General features: G+C 43.0%; 2 protein-coding genes across 4 annotated transcripts in view; one reads left to right on the forward strand and one right to left on the reverse strand.

The window, feature by feature from the left end:
* The window catches only part of LOC144696131 (tyrosine-protein kinase Fyn-like), a 307951-nt gene extending 301654 nt beyond the window's left edge, over positions 1-6297 (reverse strand). Inside the window, exon 1 of one of the 2 annotated variants that reach the window (XM_078567468.1) lies at positions 6070-6297. The gene's annotated coding sequence lies outside the window, so the exon portion shown is untranslated. The remainder of the gene's footprint in view (positions 1-6069) is intronic. The other variant, XM_078567466.1, reaches the window with a different exon arrangement.
* Positions 1-19944, forward strand: part of LOC144696132 (digestive cysteine proteinase 2-like) — a 440777-nt gene that overhangs the window by 318315 nt on the left and 102518 nt on the right. The gene's annotated exons all lie outside the window — the stretch shown is intronic.

Here is a 19944-nt window from a genome sequence, read left to right on the forward strand (position 1 = left end):
TCCTTGGGATGAATTTTTGCTGTGTCTCCCAAATTACTCCCAGAAACTCCTGCCATTGCTGTTCCACTGTCTTTCCTGCTAGGCTCATCTCCAGTCAATTCTGGCCAGCTCCTCCCTCATGCCTCTGTAGTTGCCTTTATTCAACTGTAATACCATTACATCTGATTCCAGCTTTTTCCTCTCAAATTGCAGTGTAAATTCTATCATATTATGGTCACTTCCTCCTCAGGGTTCCTTCACCTTAAGCTCCCTTATCAAATCTGCCTCATTACACATCACTAAATCTAGAATTGCCTGTTCCCTAGTGGGCTGCACCACAAGCTGCTCCAAAAAGCCATCTTGTAGACATTCCACAAATTCCTTTTCTTGGGATCCACTACCAATCTGATTTTCCCAGTCTACCTGCATATTGAAATCCCCCATGGTCACTGTAACCTTGCCTTGCTTACACGCCTTTTCTATCTCCTGGTGTATCTTGTGCCCCACATCCTGACTACTGTTCGGAGGCCTGTACATAACTCCCATTGTGGTTTTTTTTAATCTTTGCGGTTCCTCAACTCTACCCACACAGATTCTACATCATCTGACCCTATGTCATTTCTTGCTATCGATTTAATTTCATTTCTTACCAACAAAGCAACCCCACCCACTCTGCCAACCTGCCTATCTTTTCGATAGGATGTATATCCTTGGATATTTAGCTCCCAGTCCTGATCCCCTTGCAGCCATGTCTCCGTGATGCCCACCACATCATACCTGCCAATTTCAATCTGCGCCACAAGCTCATTTACCTTATTTCGTATACTGCGTGCATTCAGATACAACACCTTCAGGCCTGTATTTCCTGTCCCCTTTCGCATTGTCGTCCCTTTATCTGATGTGCTTGAAGTTAGATTCCTAGCCCTTTCCAAACACTCTGTCCTATTTTGTGTTCTGGAGACTTTAATAGCTTCTCCTGGGCTCTCCTTTCTTTTCAGTTTTTTCATAATTTTCCATGAAGTTGAATCCACCACCCCCCCACCCCCCCACACGTTAACCTGCTGCTTTGTTTCCCATTAGTCATACTTCTTGGAGTTTTACCCTTCCCTCCCCCCACTTTCTAGTTTAAAGTCCTGTTGACCACCCTATTTACCCTTTTCGCTAGAACATAAAGCATATGGAATGCTTTCCTTTATTGGGTGAGGTATTGAATACAAAAGCAGGGATGTAATGCTGGAGCTGTATAAAATGCTGATTAGGCCACAGCTGGAATTTTGTGTACAGTTCTGGTCACCACCTTACAGGAAGGATATAAATGCTTTGGAGAGGGTACAGAGGAGATTTACAAGGGTTTGGCCAAGGCTTGAAAATTGTAGCTATGATGAGAGATTGGATAGGCTGGGGTTGTTTCCCTTAGAATAGAGGAGGCTGAGGGGTGACCTAAATGAGGTGTACAAAATTGAGGGGCCTAGACAAGGTAGACAGTAAAGACTTGTTTTCCCTAGCTGAGGGGTCAATTTCCAGGGGCATAGATTTAAGGTGTTTGGTAGAAGGATTAGAGGGGGAATGAGGAAAAACTTTTTTCACCCAGAGGGTAGTGGGCATCTGGAATTCACTGCCTAAGTTGGTGGTTGAAGCTGAAACGCTCAACTCATTTTAAAGGCACCTGGATCTACACCTGTAGTGCTGTAACCTGCAAGGCTACGGACCAGGTGCAGGAAAGTGGGATTAAAATGAGCGGCTAGTTTCTTTTTTCTTTTTGGCCGGCACAGACATGATGGGCTGAACGGCCTTGCCCTCTTTCTGCACTCACTTTTCTGTGGTTCTGTGCATCTATACTATTTGCTTCAACCAATCCCTGTGGTAACAAGTTCCACATTCTCGCCACTCTTTGGATAAAGAAGTTTCTTCTGAATTCCCTATTGGATTCTTGGTGACTATATTGTGACTGTAGCCTCTAGTTATGCTCTTCCCCACACGAGGAAACATTCTCTCTCTCCCACTCTATCAAAAATGTACTCGAGAAGCACACTTCACACAAATGTTTGGTGAAAATCTCGAAATCTCGACACCTAAGAACTGCGGATGTGGGGGGTCATTTGAAATTTTCAAGACTGAGATCGATGCATTGGTTAAGGATATCAAAAGATATGGAGCAAAGGTGGGTAAATGGAGTAGTGGTGTCTATCAGTCATTCTTTAGTTGAATGGCACAACAAATAATATGGCCTACTCGTTTTCCTGTTTTACTGTGCTCCAAAGTAACATATCACTAGTGAACTCAACACAGACAGGCCAGACCAGGGCAGTGGCGAAACCTTAACAGTCTAAAAGGTTGCTTTAATGCATTTTGCCAGCAAACGACACCATAATAGACCACTAAAATTCCTCAAAATGGGAAACTCAACTTTTATTCTGAAGAATTGTAGATATGAATAAATAGTTTACTGTGTTTCCGCTGTAAAATAACTAACATTGAGTCATTTTGACAATTTTTAAGTTTAAAAATTAAGTTGTAAAGCTACACGTGGTTGGAATTAATGACAAATCAATTTCAAATAGGTTGTGTAGGCAGTGGTCAATGTGTAGTTTTGTTCAAGTTCAGTGTGCCTGTTTTGCAGGTTTTTTTGATATTGGATAAGTGGATATTAAATTTGAGGCATTAAGCTGGATTTTTTTAATAAATAAGAATCAAGTCAATAAAGTTGGACAACCTCTTTCAAACAGGGCATTGGTTTATTATGAAAGAATCCAAATGGTAACTGTAAAACAATCCAAATGCTCCTTGATACCACATAAATACCCCACCATATAACCAACACACAAAGCCTTAAAGGGACAGCGCAGGCCTAAAATTCAACTTTAAAAACATTTGCATGTTAAAGATACTTTCACAGCCTAGTTTTGTTATTATTTTGCATTTTATTAAAAGGTCTTTAAGTTTAATATTGTGCTTGTCCAGTTGATAGCAATTTACAGAATTGTTACAGTACAGAAGGAAGCCATTCGGCCCATTGTGTCTGCACCAGCTCTTCGAATGAGCAGCTCACCTGGTAACATTCCTCCCATAGCCTTTTCAAATAATTATCTAATTCCCTTTTGAATGCCTCAATTGAACCTGACTCCTCCACTCTCTCAGGCAACGCATTCCAGACCCTAACCACTCACTGTGTAAAAAAGTTTTTCTCATATAATTCTTTCGCTTCTTTTGTCAATTACTTTAAATCTATGCCCGCTCATTCTCGATAGTCTGCAGTGTCACCTCTAGCTCGGTTGATAGCACTCTTGAGTGGGAAGGTTGTTGATTCAAGTTGCATTTCAGAACTTGAACCCAAAAATGAAAGCCACCAGTACTAAGGAAGTTCTGGACTGCCGGAGGTGCTATATTTCAGATGAGATGTTAAACTGAGGTCCTGTCTGCCCCCTCAAGTGGATGTTAAATATCCAATGGCACTATGTTTTGAAGAAGAGCAGAGGAGTTTACCTGATGTCTTGTCCAATATTTATCCCTCAATCATCATCACAAAATCAGATTATCTGGTCATTATCACATTGCTGTTTGTGGGAGTTTGCTGTGTGTAAATTGGCTGTTGCATTTCCTACATTACAATAGTGACTACACTTCAAATGTATTTCAGTGGATGGAAAGCACTTTGAGACATTGTGTGGTTGTGACAGGTGCTATATAAATTTTAGTGTTTCTTTCATTGGACAAAAAGTCAACAGCCAAAATGTTAACTCATCTGTTCCCTCCACCATTGCTACCTGACCTGCTGAAGGCTTCCAGCCATTCTATTTTGTTTCAGGTTTCCAGCATCTGCAGTTAGCTTGTTCTGAAGACTTTTACCACCTAGTTTAAGCCAAGTCAGATATAGCATGGATTGGATGCAAAACAAAACTCCTCCGCTCTTCCTCTACAAAGCACCATTCGGTCCACATTTAGAACTGTGTTGTTACTGAAATCTTCTAATGCTCACAGCAGTCATCCTTATGACCTCGGAATGAGATGTCAATTCATGGTGAATTGAGAATTGGTTTGTGTGGTGGACCTCCATTTGTTAGGAATGTGGATAAGATTATCTAAACTTCCTATACACAGGTCTTCCACAGCTGACAGATAGCAAAGTTTTTATCCTATCAGAGGCCTTAGTGGTGAAAGGCTGTGCTCTGATTGCTGAACCACTTTGCCAGCATGGTTTTTATAAATACTATTCAAAATGCCTTCCTCGTGTTTGTTTACAACCTTTAAACACATTGCAATGCATCATTGCATTACTTACACACAAGGATGAAAGTGACTCAAGACTCAAGTCTCCTCAAATGAAAAATGAACTTAACTAGTTCATTCCCATGTGGGAAACTATCTAGACCCAATATAATGCCTACAATTACTATTTCAAAGTGGTCCAGGCAGAGAGTGCAGGATGAAATTGCTTGGGTCCCTTGATAATCATGTATTTAGGAATGGTGTGCATGTCCATTTTCCACATACAGTATTCCCCTGTAAGACTTGAAATAAACTCACTTCACTGCAATTCAAATTTTGATTCAATTTCAGGTGCCAGTCATTCGTCCTACCCTGACTTTCTTTTGCTAGAATTGACCAAACTTGACAAAATGGGGTAAAAGAATTTTCCCACCTCCCTGCCGGCCGTTTTTTTTTTGGGGGGGGGGGTGTGATAAAATAAGGTTGTCACGTGTCAAGGAGATTACACATATTGACACCTTGCTTTGCTTCACTTCAACCACTTCTGGTAAACAGTCTTTAACGCATATGCATCATCTCGCATTTAACAGAATTCTCTTGCATTTCCTGTCAGTCATTAGCACCGGTCCAACTAACATTTATCATGGTACATCCACCCACAAGAGTGTGAGAACTATGGAGCCTCGACACTCGGCTTTTTGAAGTGTGATAGGTTTTGCTCCACGCATGTGAAGAGAAGAGTTTATCTTCTGCTTTGGTCGACCATGTGACAGGAAAGGCCAGCACGCATTTTCACTCTGTAACCTTCATGTATGTGACACATTGTGATCTGCAACCGTTTTCATCCAGTCACTGGTTTTTCTACTTGGGTTTTAAGTTCATCGCAATTAACGAGACCGTTGTGATGTAGGTTAATTGCTAAGGTGCACAATGAAATGTGGTTTGTGCACCCTCTACCCCCCCACCAACCTCCCAAACAAAAAACCTGCTGTCCATCTGCTTTGCATATCCGGATGGTGCCAATTGTTGGTAAACAATCAGGGATTACTAGTGAATGCATCTCAGAAGAATATGGCAAAACGGGCTACATTTCTAGAAAAAAAATATTCTCTATATTGTCATAATTCCAGTCCAATCTGCTCTGTACATTCAAAGCCTGGGTTTCTGCTGCTGGGGTGTTTGACAAAGCGGAAATTAACAATGTTTAATTCAAACAGCGCCGGGCACTGGCTGAGCTGAGCATCTTCATTCCACATCACAACACTGACATCTCAGTAAATCCTTACTGTCCGGGCGCTGGGGAAAAGAGGGAATGGGAATGGGAATGGGAAAAACAGCCATCCCTGAGTGTGTACGGAAATATAGTGACCCGCGGCCATAATCCGTGGAAATCTGCATCGGCGCTACAGTATTAATCTTACTGGGGGTTTTATATACAGGGTCTGGAGCCATCATTTTACAATTTAAACACCATTGGCCATTATCATCATCTAGACCCATCCTCCCCATGATAGGAAAACATTCTTAGTTACTGCAAAGTCTCCAATGTGCGGACAACTTCATGTTTTATACATTAAACCCTACATTATTTCTCAAAATGCTCCTCAAAAAACCGGCAGTCAGGACAGTAGATGGACAGCCAATTTTAACAGCCTGGCGACAGCCGGTCAAGTTTCAGGGAGACGTCTGTCTTGAAACAAGGCGGACTCACGACTCTCTCAGCCAGTCACAAATCCTGCCTGGGTCGCCTGCTCTGGACCAGAGCGGGTTCGTGGGGCACACTCGCTGTCTCTTTCTGGCTGCCCCTGTAACTCTTCATCTCATCTCAGCCACCCCTCTGTTTGAAACCCGCTCCCTTGCCCTCAACAACAACAGCTCGCTTACCTGTGACCAGCGCCGCTGGAGGGGCCAGCGGGAGGAGCCCGGCGGGTTTCTGGGGTTCGGTTTAATTCCTCGTCCCCTCCCTGTGCTGATTAATTGTCTGGAGAAGCTCCGGCTCACGGCGCCCTGTGCAGGATGAGCTCTTGAGTGAATTGCTCTGACTCACTCCACAACACAGAGGGAAGCTGTAATCACACCGCCCCCGCTACTCTCACACCATCGACTCTTCTGCAATCGCTCGTTTAAGAGACAGGCAATTTATTTCCCAATAATGCACAGTGCTTCTCTGTTTTGTTTTGGTTTTTTTTATATATAAAAGAAGACATTCCAAGAGACACACACACACACACACACACTCACATCTAAAGCAATCTATATTCAAATTCGAATAAGCTGGTCATAATATGGAACTTTCAGTTCTCGGTGAAATGCAAGGAATGTTTGTTTTTCGTCGGTGCTTTTTGAATGTCGATCGCCCAGTGTAAAAGACAGGAGAGAGAGAGAGAGAGAGATCCCTCTGAGCGCTCCTCAAAAGTACCAAGAACAGCCCAGACCATATCCTGTCGACCTGTACAGATAGGAAAAGTGTAGGGGCGTCCTGATGGTGATGAAAGATGTTTTTTTGTCGAAATTAGTAATATGATTTAGTTCCTGCAAAAATGACGATTAAATAGAAATTTGTTTCAATCATTTTTTTAAAAAAAGAATTGCTCCATTTATTAGAAAGGTTCTCCAATATCAATATTTTGACACGGATTAAGGACGAGCATGTTACAACCCAGAGATTCCAGCTTCCACACACAAAACATCTGGATGACCTTAAAATACATATGATAAAAAGCACAGGAAACACTGCTATTGACCACAAAAAAAAAAGTACCGGGCCATGGTTTGCAGTAGCAAGGCATCTAATTGCATCTGCTGTTAGATTTAACCTGGCACATTTAGGACATTTTAATTTTTTGAGCAGCATATTGGTGAAAGTGTGAGCTGGTGGCGTCACACTGAAATCTGGGATTTGAGTGGACAAGGGAAGCAACTGTATCTCCTTAACGAATCAGATTGAACCATTGTAAAATAATGTAAGGACGAGGGGAGGAGGCTGAATTAGAGTGGGTGAATACAATCTCAAGTAAGGTACTGAAAAAGGAATAAAGAAAGAAATTATGAGAGAGAGAGAGAGAGAAAGAAGACAGAAATTAACAGTTTTTAAAAAGTAACATTTTTAAAATCTTCACCAATTGAAGGAATGAAAAATCTTCACCTAAAGGAATTAAACTCCACATTTGTTAATTTTCAACACCAAAGTAGTTTGGCAGTAAGTAACAATTATTACATTATTAACAGTACACTCATTAGTACAGATTCATGATATAGCACAGAAGGAGGCCAATCAGCTCCTCAAGTCTATACTGGTAAACAGACGTGAAATACAAGTTTTAATTTTCTGTGACAAGTTTAGTTTGGATCGACTGTATAAATGCAACTTTGCATCAGTTAGTGTGTTTCAGCTGGGAGGCAGACAGCAAGATATTATTTTTGTGATGCTAATGGTGGAGTGGCTCGTCTCATTTGCAACTGTTGGATATCCTGAAGTTGCTGTGACAATTGTGCACAAATAATGGCAAGGGCTTCCAGTCGCCTTGTTATTTTGACATCGTGTTGTGTGGCACTACCACCGTGCTAAATGGGATAGATTTCGAACAGATCTAGCAACTCGAAACTGGGCATCCATGAGGCGCAGTGGGTCATCAGCAGCAGCAGAATTGTACTCGAACAATCTGTAACCTCATGGCCCGGCATATCCCCCACTCTACCATTACCATCAAGCCAGAGAATCAACCCTGGTTCAATGAAGAGTGCAGAAGGGATTGCCAGGAGCAGCACCAGGCATACCTAAAAATGAGGTGTCAACCTGGTGAAGCTATAAAAAAAAGGACTACTTGTGTGTCAAACAGCATAAGCAGCAAGTGTTAGACAGAGCTAAGCAATCCCACAACCAACGGATCAGATCTAAGCTCTGCAATCCTGCCACATCCAGTCGTGAATGGTGGTGGACAATTAAACAACTCACTGGAGGAGGAGGCTCCACAAGTATCTCCATCCTCAGTGATGGAGGAGCCCAGCACAGCAGTACAAAAGATAAGGCTGAAGCATTTGCTATGATCTTCAGCCAGCAATGCCGAATGGATGATCTACCTCGGCCTCATCCGGAGGTCCCCAGCATCACAGGTGCCAGACTTCAGCCAATTCAATTCACTCCACATGATATCAAGAAACGGCTGAAGGCACTGGATACTGCAAAGGCTATGGGCCCTGACAATATTCCGACAATAGTACTGAAGACATGTGCTCCAGAACTGGCTGCGCCCCTAGTCAAGCTATTCCAGTACAGCTACTAACACTGGCATTTACCCAGCTAAGTGGAAAAATGCCCAGGTATGTCCTGTACACAAAAAGCAGGACAAATCCAACCCAGCCAATTATCGCCCCATCAGTCTATTCTCCTTCATCAGTAAAGTAATGGAAGGGGTCATCAACAGTGCTATCGAGTGGCACTTGCTTAGCAATAACCTGCTCACTGATGCCCAGTTTGGGTTCTGACAGGGCCACTCAGCTCCTGACCTCGTTACAGCCTTGGTTCAATCATGGACAAAAGAGCTGAACTCCCGAGGTGAGGTGAGAGTGACCGCCTGTGACATCAAGGCAGCATTTGACCGAGTGTGGCATCAAGGAACCCCACTGGGGCTCCAAAACTGGAGTCAATGGGAATCAGGGGGAAAACTCTCCGCGGATAGAGATAGAGTGGAGAGGATAAAATTGTTTTCCTTGGTGGAGAATTCTAGAACCAGGGGACATAGATTCAAGATAAGTGGCAGAAGGTGTAGGGGGGACATGAGGAAGACCTTTTTTACGCAGAGGTTAGTGGGTGTCTGGAATTCACTGCCCAAGTTGGTGGTAGAGGCAGAAACTCTAAACTCTTTTAAAAAGTACCTGGATCTGCACCTTAAGTGCTGTAAGCTGCAGGGCTATGGACCAGGTGCAGGAAGGTGGGATTATAAAGGGCACCTGGGTGTCCTTGGGCTGGCATGGACAAGATGGGCCGAATGGCCTCCTTCTGTGTTGTAACTGTTCTATGGTTGGAGTCAAACCAAGCACAAAGGAAGATGGATGTGGTTGTTGGAGGTCAGTCATCTCAGCTCCAGGATATCACTGTAGGAATTCCTCAGGGTAGTGTCCTAGGCCCAACCATCTTCAGTTACTTCATCAATGACCTTCCTTCCATCATAAGGTCATAAGTAGGGATGTTCGCTGATGATTACACAATGTTCAGCACCGTTTGCGACTCCTCAGATACTGAAGCAGTCCATGTCCAAATGCAGCAAGACCTGGACAATATCCAGGCTTGGGCTGACAAGTGGCAAGTAACATTCGCACCACACAAGTGTCAGACAATGACCATCTCCAACGAGAGAGAATCCAACCATCGCCCCTTGATGCCCAATGGCATTGCCATCACTAAATCCCCCACTATCAGCACCCTGGGGGTTACCGTTGACCAGAACTGAATTGGACTAGCCATATAAATACTGTGGCTACAAGAGCAGGTCAGAGGCTAGGAATCGTGTACCGAAAATCTCGCCTCCTGACTCCCCAAAGCCTGTCCACCATCTACAAGGCACAAGTCAGGAATGTGATGGAATACTCCCCAGTTGCCTGGATGAGTGCAGCTCCTATAACACTGAAGAAGCTGGACACCATCCAGGACAAAGCAGTCTGCTTGATTGGCACCACATCCACAAACATTCACTCCCTCCACCGCTGACACATAATAGCAGCAGCAGTGTGTACCAGCTACAAGATGCACTACAGGAATTCACCAAGGCTCCTTAGACAGCACCTTCCAAACCCACGACCACTACCACCTAAAAGAACAAGGGCAGCAGATACATTGGGAACACCACCACCTGGAAGTTCCCTTCCAAGTCGCTCACCATCCTGACTTGGAAATATATCGCCGTTCCTTCACTGTCACTGGGTCAAAATCCTGCAACTCCCTCCCTAACAGCACTGTGGGTGTACCTATACCACATGGACTGCAGCGATTCAAGAAGGCAGCTCACCACCACCTTCTCAAGGGCAACTAGGAGTGAGCAATAAATGCTGAACTAGCCAGTGAAGCCTCACATCCTGTGAATGAATTTAAAAAAACAAATAATGGGCATTATTACAACATTGCTTTGGACTTTTTGTCTAGATGCTGTGTTCTGGAATTGGGTTTGAATTCACAATCTTCTGATGTACAGACATGAGTGCTACCACCTCAGCCACACTGGATAAAATATTTGAAGCCTAATATTACTAAAGAAACACTGCTTCTTTCTGCTCTTTAAGATTCTATGATTCTAACTCTCAAACTTTTGTCTTAAAGACCAAGAAGTAATTACTAGGCCAAGACTAACAGTATATGTTTCAGGTTTATTATATATTTTTTTTCATTTTGTTTTCAAGAAGGTACACCATTGCTTGTCCTCTTTACTCGGGTCCCAAAAGCCCTGTAACCATCACCATGATGCTATCAGCTCCCATTTTCAGAAACTTGCCATACAAAAATATTTGAAACCTGAACATGCAAGGACAAGACTAATTCACGCTGGATGCTGTTACTTGCCCTGCTAGAGCAAATTAAGAGCCAAATGCTGCACTGTTAGAGGACCAATCCTTAAAATTAAATCTTAAACTGGCTGGACATTGACAATCCAATGGCACAAGTTGAAATTGATTTTAAATAGAGCAGCGAGTTTTTCTGGCCAATCTTCTTCCTTCACCCAACACCACCAAAAAAAAACCCACGAATTTGTCATTCATCTTTTTTCCCAAAATTACTGTTTACACTTTGGCAGTCAATGCACTTCAAAGTAATTCATGATATGTGAAGAATTTTAAGGTATGTGAGATGTTATTAGGTTCCTATGCAGGAAAATCCCTTTTAAATTGAAAAATCTTAGAAACCTTTGTTCACCATAGCGAACAATTTAGAGTTTTATTCCAAGATGTAAATGTTCAGTGCAATGACAACTTCTATTTATATATAACTTTAATGTAGAAAAGGCTCGAATGTATCTCAACAGAGACACAAGGAAAATATAAATTCTGAGCCAAATAATGAGGCAAACAGATTAGGCAAGAAGCTAGGTTAAAGGGGTAGGATTTAAGAAGGATCGTAAAAGAGAAGAGGAAAATGGAGAGTAGGTTAGGGAGAGAATTAATGTGTGGCCTAAATTGCTGAAGGCACAGCCACTAATGGTGGGTAGAGTGAAGGGAAGGTATGTGTAGGAGACAAAAACAGAATTACCTGGAAAAACTCAGCAGGTCTGGCAGCATCGGTGGAGAAGAAAACAGTTGACGTTTCGAGTCCTCATGACCCTTCAACAGAACTGAGTAAAGTTAGGAGAGAGGTGAAATATAAGCTGGTCTAAGGTGGGGGGCGGGGGGAGAGAGAAGTTGAGGGTGGGGTGCTTGTAGGGATAAGCAAGCAGTGATAGGAGCAGATAATCAAAAGATGTCACAGACAAAAGGATCAAAGAGGTGTTGAAGGTGGTGATATTATCTAAGAAAAGTGCTAATTAAGAATGGATGGCAGGATACTCAAGGTACAGCTCTAGTGGGGGTGGGGTGGAAAGACTAACAAAGTTTTAGTTTTAGATTTAGAAATAATGGAAATAGGTGGGGAAAGAAGAATCTATATAAATTATTGGAAAAAAAAGGGGAGGGGGAAGAAACAGGGTGGGGATGGGGGGAGGGGGAGTTTAAGATCTAAAGTTGTTGAATTCAATATTCAGCCCGGAAGGCTGTAAAGTGCCTAGTCGGAAGATGAGGTGCTGTTCCTCCAGTTTGCGTTGGGCTTCACTGGAACAATGCAGCAAGCCAAGGACAGACATGTGGGCAAGAGAACAAGGTGGAGTGTTAAAATGGCAAGCGACAGGGAGGTTTGGGTCTTTCTTGCGGACAGACCGCAGGTGTTCTGCAAAGCGGTCGCCCAGTTTGCGTTTGGTCTCTCCAATGTAGAGGAGACCGCATTGGGAGCAACGAATGCAGTAGACTAAGTTAGGGGAAATGCAAGTGAAATGCTGCTTCACTTGAAAGGAGTGTTTGGGCCCTTGGACGGTGAGGAGAGAGGAAGAGAAGGGGCAGGTGTTGCATCTTCTGCGTGGGCATGGGGAGGTGCCATAGGTGGGGGTTGAGGAGTAGGGGGTGATGGAGGAGTGGACCAGGGTGTCCCGGAGGAAACGATCCCTACGGAATGCCGCCAGGGGGGGTGAAGGGAAGATGTGTTTGGTGGTGGCATCATGCTGGAGTTGGCAGAAATGGCGGAGGATGATCCTTTGAATGTGGAGGCTGGTGGGGTGATAAGTGAGGACAAGGGGGACCCTATCATGTTTTTGGGAAGGAGGAGAAGGCGTGAGGGAGGATGCGCGGGATATGGGCCGGACATGGTTGAGGGCCCTGTCAACGACCGTGGGTGGAAAACCTCAGTTAAGGAAGAAGGAGGACATGTCAGAGGAGCTGTTTTTGAAGGTAGCGTCATCAGAACTGATGCGACGGAGGCGAAGGAACTGAGAGAATGGGATGGAGTCCTTTCAGGAAGCGGGGTGTGAGGAGCTGTAGTCGAGGTAGCTGTGGGAGTCGCTAGGCTTGTAATGGATATTGGTGGACAGCCTATCATCAGAAATTGAGACAGAGAGGTCAAGGAAGGGAAGAGAAGTGTCAGAGATGGACCATGTGAAAATGATGGAGGGGTGGAGATTGGAAGCAAAATTAATACATTTTTCCAGGTCCCGACGAGAGCATGAAGCAGCACCGAAGTAATCATCGATGTACCGGAGAAAGAGTTGTGGGAGGGGACTGGAGTAGGACTGGAACAAGGAATGTTCCACATACCCCATAAAGAGACAGGCATAGCTGGGGCCCATGCGGGTACCCATAGCCACACCTTTTATTTGGAGGAAGTGAGAGGAGTTAAAGGAGAAATTGTTCAGTGTGAGAACAAGTTCAGCCAGACGGAGGAGAGTAGTGGTGGATGGGGATTGTTCGGGCCTCTGTTCAAGGAAGAAGCTAAGTGCCCTCAGACCATCCTGGTGGGGGATGGAGATGTAGAGGGATTGGACATCCATGGTGAAGAGGAAGCGGTTGGGGCCAGGGAACTGGAAATTGTTGATGTGACGTAAGGTGTCAGAGGAATCACGGATGTAGGTAGAAGAGGCTGGAATCAGAAATATCGTTCCAGAGAAATTGTTATCGCATTAGAGCACATTACAGAGATAGGGAAGGGTGAGACCTTGGAAGAACTGAAAGACAAGGATGCAAATTTTAACCGTGGTGTATTGGAGCACTGGAGATCAGTGTACATCAGCAAGAACGTGAGTACGGGATGGTTAAATCCAACAGCATTTTGAACTAATGGAACTCTGTCGAGGGTGGATGCTAGAAGATCACTAAGGAAACATTGGAATACCCAAGTTTTGGAGGTGACAAAGGCATAGTTGAGGTTCCCAGCAGGAAATGGGCTGAGACAAGAGCTGAGGCGGGAGATGTTATTAAAATGGAATTAGACAGTCTGTGTGATGGAAATGATGTGGGATCAGAAGTTCAGCTTGGATTGAAATAAATCATTGAAGTGGTGACTAATCTGGTGCGGTGTAAAAAAAGTAGCTGGGGAGGGGGTGAGGTTCATGACATGTGTACAGAGTTTGTGGAGTGGGCCAAAGATAATAGCTTTGTTCTTAACAGTGTTTAGCTGGAGGAAATTGCGGTTTACTAAGACTGGACGAGTAATCTGACACCAAAGGCATTAGAGTCAAGACAGTTGGAGGAGAGGCTGAGTTGGGCACCTTTAGTGTAGATATCACAATTTGTCATTTTATCCTCAATATTAACACCCCATCCCCAAAGTTTCAGTAAAAAGAAGCAATCATTTTGCTTCCTCTCTAGATTAAAATCAAGCCACATGGGAAATTGCAACATTTCAAAAAAAAGTTTCAAACATTATTGCGTATCCTTCAAAAAAAATTGAGGTTTTTTTTTTACTGTTTTGAAATACATTGACTTACAGAAATAAAGGAAGTTTTATGTGCCAAAAGTTAACTAGCAAAGTACATGATATACTGTCACAAAAAGCCCAGAGACCATGGTCAAATGACACACTGACTAGAGTTTAAAGTAAGCGAGGATTATTCATTCACAGTTGCATCTTTAGGCGATGAAATTAACAAGACAGTAACTGGGATTACTTTCCAAACTACAGCTTTCCACTCTCACTCTGTGCTGCGCACAGTTTTGGTCTCCTTATTTGAAAAAGGATATAATTGTATTAGAAGCAGCTCAGAGAAGATTCACTCGACTCAGTCCTGGGATGAAGGGCTTACTTTGAGGAAAAGTTGAACAAGTTAGGCCTATATCCATTGGAGATTAGAAGAATTAAACGCATGACATTATTTTAAAAAGGTGCAAGGTGTAGGCCTGAAGATTATAGGCCAATCAATCTGACTCTAGTGGTGGACAAATTATTGGAATCAATTCTGAGAGACAGGATAAACTGTCACTTAGAAAGACACAGATTGATCAGAGATAGTCAGCATGGTTTTGTTAGGGGAAGATCGTGTCTTACTAACTCAATAGAATTTTTTGAATTAGTTACAAGAAGGATTGATGAGGGTAGTGCAGTGGATGTTGTCTATATAGATTTTAGTAAGGCATTTGACAAGGTACCAGATGGCAGACTGGTCAGAAAAGTGCCATCCCATGGGATACAGGGGAAGGTGGCAAGTTGGATCCAAAATTGGTTCAGTGGCAGAAAACAAAGGGTAATGGTTGACGGATGTTTAGGCGAATGGAAAGTGGTTTCCAGTGGCATTCCACAGGGCTCAGTGTTGGGGCACTTGTTGTTTGTGGTACATATTAATGATTTGTACTTAAATGTGGGAGGTGTGATTGGGAAAAGACAACACAAAAATTGGCTGTGCAGTTGATAGTGAAGAGAATAGTTGTTGTCTCCAGAATGATATCAATGGCTTGCTTGAATGGGTGGAGAAGTGGCAAATGGAATTCAATTCAGAAAAATGTGAGGTGATTAATTTGGAGAGGTAAACAAAACAAGGGAATACTCAATAAATAGGAGGATATTGAGAGGGGATGAGGAAGTGAGAGACCTTGGAGTGCATGTCCACAGATCCCTGAAGGTGACAGGACAGGTGGATAAGGTGGTAAAGAAAGCATGTGGAATGCTTTCCTTTATTGAGCGAGATATAGAATACAAAGTCAGGGATGTAATGCTGGAACTGTATAAACCACAGCTGGAGTGTTGTGTACAGTTCTGGTCGCCACATTACGGGAAGGACATAATTGCTCTGGAGAGAGTACAGAGGAGATTTATAAGAATGTTGCCAGGGTCTGAAAATTGCAGCTATGAGGAGAGATTGGATAGGCTGGGGTTGTTTTCCTTAGAACCAAGGAGGCTGAGAGGTGACCTAATTGAGGTGTGAAAAATTATGAGGGGCCTAGATAGCGTAGATAGAGTAGACAGGAAAGACCTATTTCCCCTAGCTGTGGGATAAATTACCAGAGGGCACAGATTTAAGGTGATCAGTAGAAGGATTAGAGAGGTGTGGTAATGATGGTTTTACCTAATGTGTAGTATATCTTTAAGAAGAATGTTATAAAGGAGAATCACAATATCTTGAGCAACCAATAGAAGAGTAGTGCATGCTACCTCTGTAGTTAGTAGTCTTTAGTCAATAGTATAGAGATGGGGTTAGAAGTGAAACCACACATGAGTTGCTGTGAGTACCTTTGTAAATAAATATGATGTTTTCCACCTAAGACGTGTCTGCTGATCAACTGTATCTATAGTACCAACTCGGCCACAATACACCCTACAACTGGGATCCACAAGTCCCAACAAACTGGCATCAAGAGTAAAATAAGTTAATGGAATAAATCAAGAGACATGAAATCAGGCTGTACCTCACACAGTAATTGTAAGTAGAAGTTCCATTCAAATAGTCAAAGCAATTCCCTCACAGAATGCTGCAATTCTGGAGAACTGATCCTTTCAATCCAGCCACAGATGATTGGCCTCATTTATATTGAATGCTCTATTCAAATAATGCAAATATACTCTATCACTCTTACATATCAAAACTAGTACACATCAAAGCACCCAGACTAGCTGGCTTTAATCCAATCAAGACACACCCACAGACTAAACCTCTATTTTAAAAGAAAAAGATTTTCCAAAAATATTATATACATTAATAGCTTCATGTCTATGTAACAGAGTAACTGTTCATTTATGGAAGCCAATCAGCAAAACTACTAGTGTTGGTATTGAGAGGCAGAGCACCAAGCCTACTAGGGCGAACCTGGCTGAGGGAAATTAACCTTGGCCACTGAAATTCCAAAGGGAAGCTGGAAACGTCCCTGTTTTGGGAAAGGAGTGTGTAAGGACTCAACCACCTGAAGAAACGCAGGCTGTCTTGAGTCAAAGCATGATAGAACAGCAGAAGGAACTCAGAGACCCTGCTTGATGACAGTTCCAGTCAAGGTGGGCAACCTTTGACAGGAAAAAGAAAACTTGCTGAAAGACCTTCATACACTACAATATTCCTTCTGATCTAAGTTTGTACGTCTGGAAAAGTATGAAAAGAAACACAGAATTCAACACTTCTCTGAACAAACTGAAGGATGAGTTGACAGAGAAGACACAACAATGCTCAATTTTCCAGGAGGCTGCAAACAAATACAAAAAAGCGATGGAAGAGCTGAAGAGTCAGCTACGCAAAGTCAAGGAGACTTTGGAGCCAAAAGTCACAGAATTTTTTAAGAAGCAGACAGATGATGAAATTCTGGGAGACTCAACCACTGAGTTCACTCAAGTCGAGCTTGCATCTGAGAATAGTCTGGCCAATGTTGAAGTCAAAAAGAAGGCCAAGATTAAAGTCAGTGCCATAAAGAAGAGGCATGTAGAAAGACACAGAAACACAAATAAGGCTTTAATCCTGGCAGCATACAAGTATACTCTTGTACATAGGCCTAGAAATCAAATTGCAATTGCGATGTACTTAGTCATTTGCCTTTACAAGAAAATTATGAGGATGGACATATGAGGTGAAGTCACCATCTTCTGCTACAATTGAGAAGCCACGTTAAAGTTTTGCCATTAACGGATTACCAGAAGTAGTCGTTTCTGATAACAGCACCACATTGACGAGTGCTGAGTTTCAATGATTTATCAGCCTCAATGGTATCGCTAGTGTGAAAACTTCATTTGAGGAAGGGTGGTACGGTGGACTGGCTGAATATTCAAGGCAGGCACGAGAAAGTTAACTGGAGATTCCTTAGCAACTAAGCTACAATGCTTTCTTTTTAATTTATAGGCCCACTCCTCACACAACAGGTGTCACACCTGTGGAGCTATTGATAAAACCCTGTCTCAGGATGAGATCGAGCTTAATTAATGCCGAATTCAGAGAGGAAGGTGGAAAAGTGTTATAGAAGTCAGAAAATTAGACACGACTGGCATAGCTGTGAGAGGAAATTTACTGTGGGAGAGACGGTATATGTGAAGAACTTTGGAGAAGGACCAAAGTGGTTACCAGGTGAAATAAGTGAGGTGGACTTACCATGTGGAGGTGGAAGGCAGGATCCTATGGAGACATGAGAACCATCTAAGGGAGAGAAACCACCAAGAAATGATTTCATCGGTGATCATGACTGGGTCAACGGTTCCTGTTGAGAGAACCCAACCTAGTACAGACACGTCTGATGTGCCTGCAAGAGTTGAGGAAACCGATCTGCAGAACCTGATGTTCAGACAACTCCAGGAGAGGAGGTTCCTGACAAAGCATCTGAAGTGGTAGAGCTGAGATGTTCTACACCCCTAAAGAAACCCCCAGAAAGATGTGAATTTTTAAATTATTTACCACGGTAAATAATTTGTTATTTTGAGAGAATTGTACTTGTAAACATACAATGTATTTACGAGTAAAGGGGGAGGGATGTGGTAATTGTGGTTTGTATCTAAGGTGTAGTATAACTTTTCAGAAGAATGTTATAAAGGAAGATCACATGATCTTGAGTGACCAATGGAAGAGCAGTGCAGGTTACCTCTGTAGTTAGTAGTCTGTAGTCAATAGTACAGAGCTGGAGTTAGGAGTGAAAGCACATGAGTTGCCGCTGAGTAGCTTTGTAAATAAACATGATGTTTTCCACCTAAGAAGTGTCTGCTGATCAACTGTATCTATAGTACCAACTCGGCCACCCCACAGCAAGCGTGCAACTGGGATCCACAAGTCATGAGGAAAAACTTTTTTTCACTCAAAGGGTGGTGGGTGTCTGGAATTCACTGTCTGAATTGTTAGTTGAGGCTGAAACGCTCAACTCATTTAAAATGTATCTAGGTCTGCACCTGAAGTGCTGTAACCTGCAAGGCTACAGTCCAGGTGCTGGAAAATGGGATTAAAATTAGAAAGTTTTTTTTTTGGCCAATGCAGACATGATGGGCTGAATGGCCTCTTTCTGCACCATAACTTTTCTATGGTGGTCTCATTGAAACGTATAAGATGCTGAGGGGACTTGATAGGGCGGATACCAGGAGGATGTTCCCTCTTGCGGGGAAGACTGGAACTAGGGAACACAGTTTAATAATAAGATGGAGATGAGGAGAATTTTTTTTCTTCAGAGGGTCATTAGTCTGTGGAATTCTCTTCCCCAGGGACCAGTGGAAGCTGGGTCATTGAATTTATTCAAGGCTCAGTTAGACAGATTATTGATAGACGAGGGAGTCCAGGGTTATGGGGGGGGATAGACAGGAAAGTGGAGCTGAGATCACAACCAGATCAGCCATGATTGTATAGAAATGGTGGAGCAGCCGCGAAGGGCCAATAGCTTACTCCTGCCCCTAAGTCCTATGTTCACTCACAATTCCTCACTGCCCAAACTCCTCTCTTTAAATGAGCTATTTCCCTGACCTTTATTGTTACAGTACTCTTCAGTCATTGTCACAATGCTCTATGTGGGGGGCTAGTTCTGTGCAAATTGGCTGCTTCATTTCCTACATTACAACAGTGACTACATTTCAGAGGTGTTTCATTGGCCAGAAAGTGATTTGTAACATGAAAAGTCGCTGTGTAAATGCAAGTCTTTTTTTCAAGTCAGGAGTCATTCCTAATTAAAGGCAATTAAAACCAACAATTTCTTAACATTATGCTGCCTTGCCTCGATCAAACTCATATTTTATATAATAAAGAACCCTCAAAAGCCCATGGCTCACATATTGTCCCTCTCCTAGTCTGTTACATACCCCTCTGCCATTACCCTATCACCCACCCCCATGAGCAAAAAGCCAGGGGCACACTCTGATGTAAGGCATAACATTCAAGAGAAGACATCTGCATTCCCATGTGTTGAACCAGCTCCATGCCTAACTGTAAAGGTACATGAGGCAAAGATTTGCGAGTAGGAGGCCATGGATATATCTCTTAAAGAACCAACACAGGCACGATGGGTTGAATGGCCTCCTTCTGCGCTGCAAGATTCTATGACGAAGAACAACCTCTCATTAGCACTAAGTTTTCCTTCTATCATAATTTACAAAAACAACAACTTGCGTTTACATAGCACAATTAAAGAGTAAAATGCTCCAAGACACTTCACAGGAGCGTAATGAAACAAAATATGACACCAAGCCACATAAAGAGATATTGGGGCAGACAGCCAAAAGCTTGGTCAAGGAGGTCAGTTTAAAGGAGTGTCTTAAAGAAGGAGGGAGAAGTAGTGATGGTAGAGAGGTTTACAGGGAGGGTATTCCACAGCTTAGGG

This window comes from Cetorhinus maximus, chromosome 21, assembly GCF_964194155.1.
Source record: "Cetorhinus maximus chromosome 21, sCetMax3.hap1.1, whole genome shotgun sequence".
Classification (NCBI taxonomy): Eukaryota; Metazoa; Chordata; class Chondrichthyes; order Lamniformes; family Cetorhinidae; genus Cetorhinus; species Cetorhinus maximus.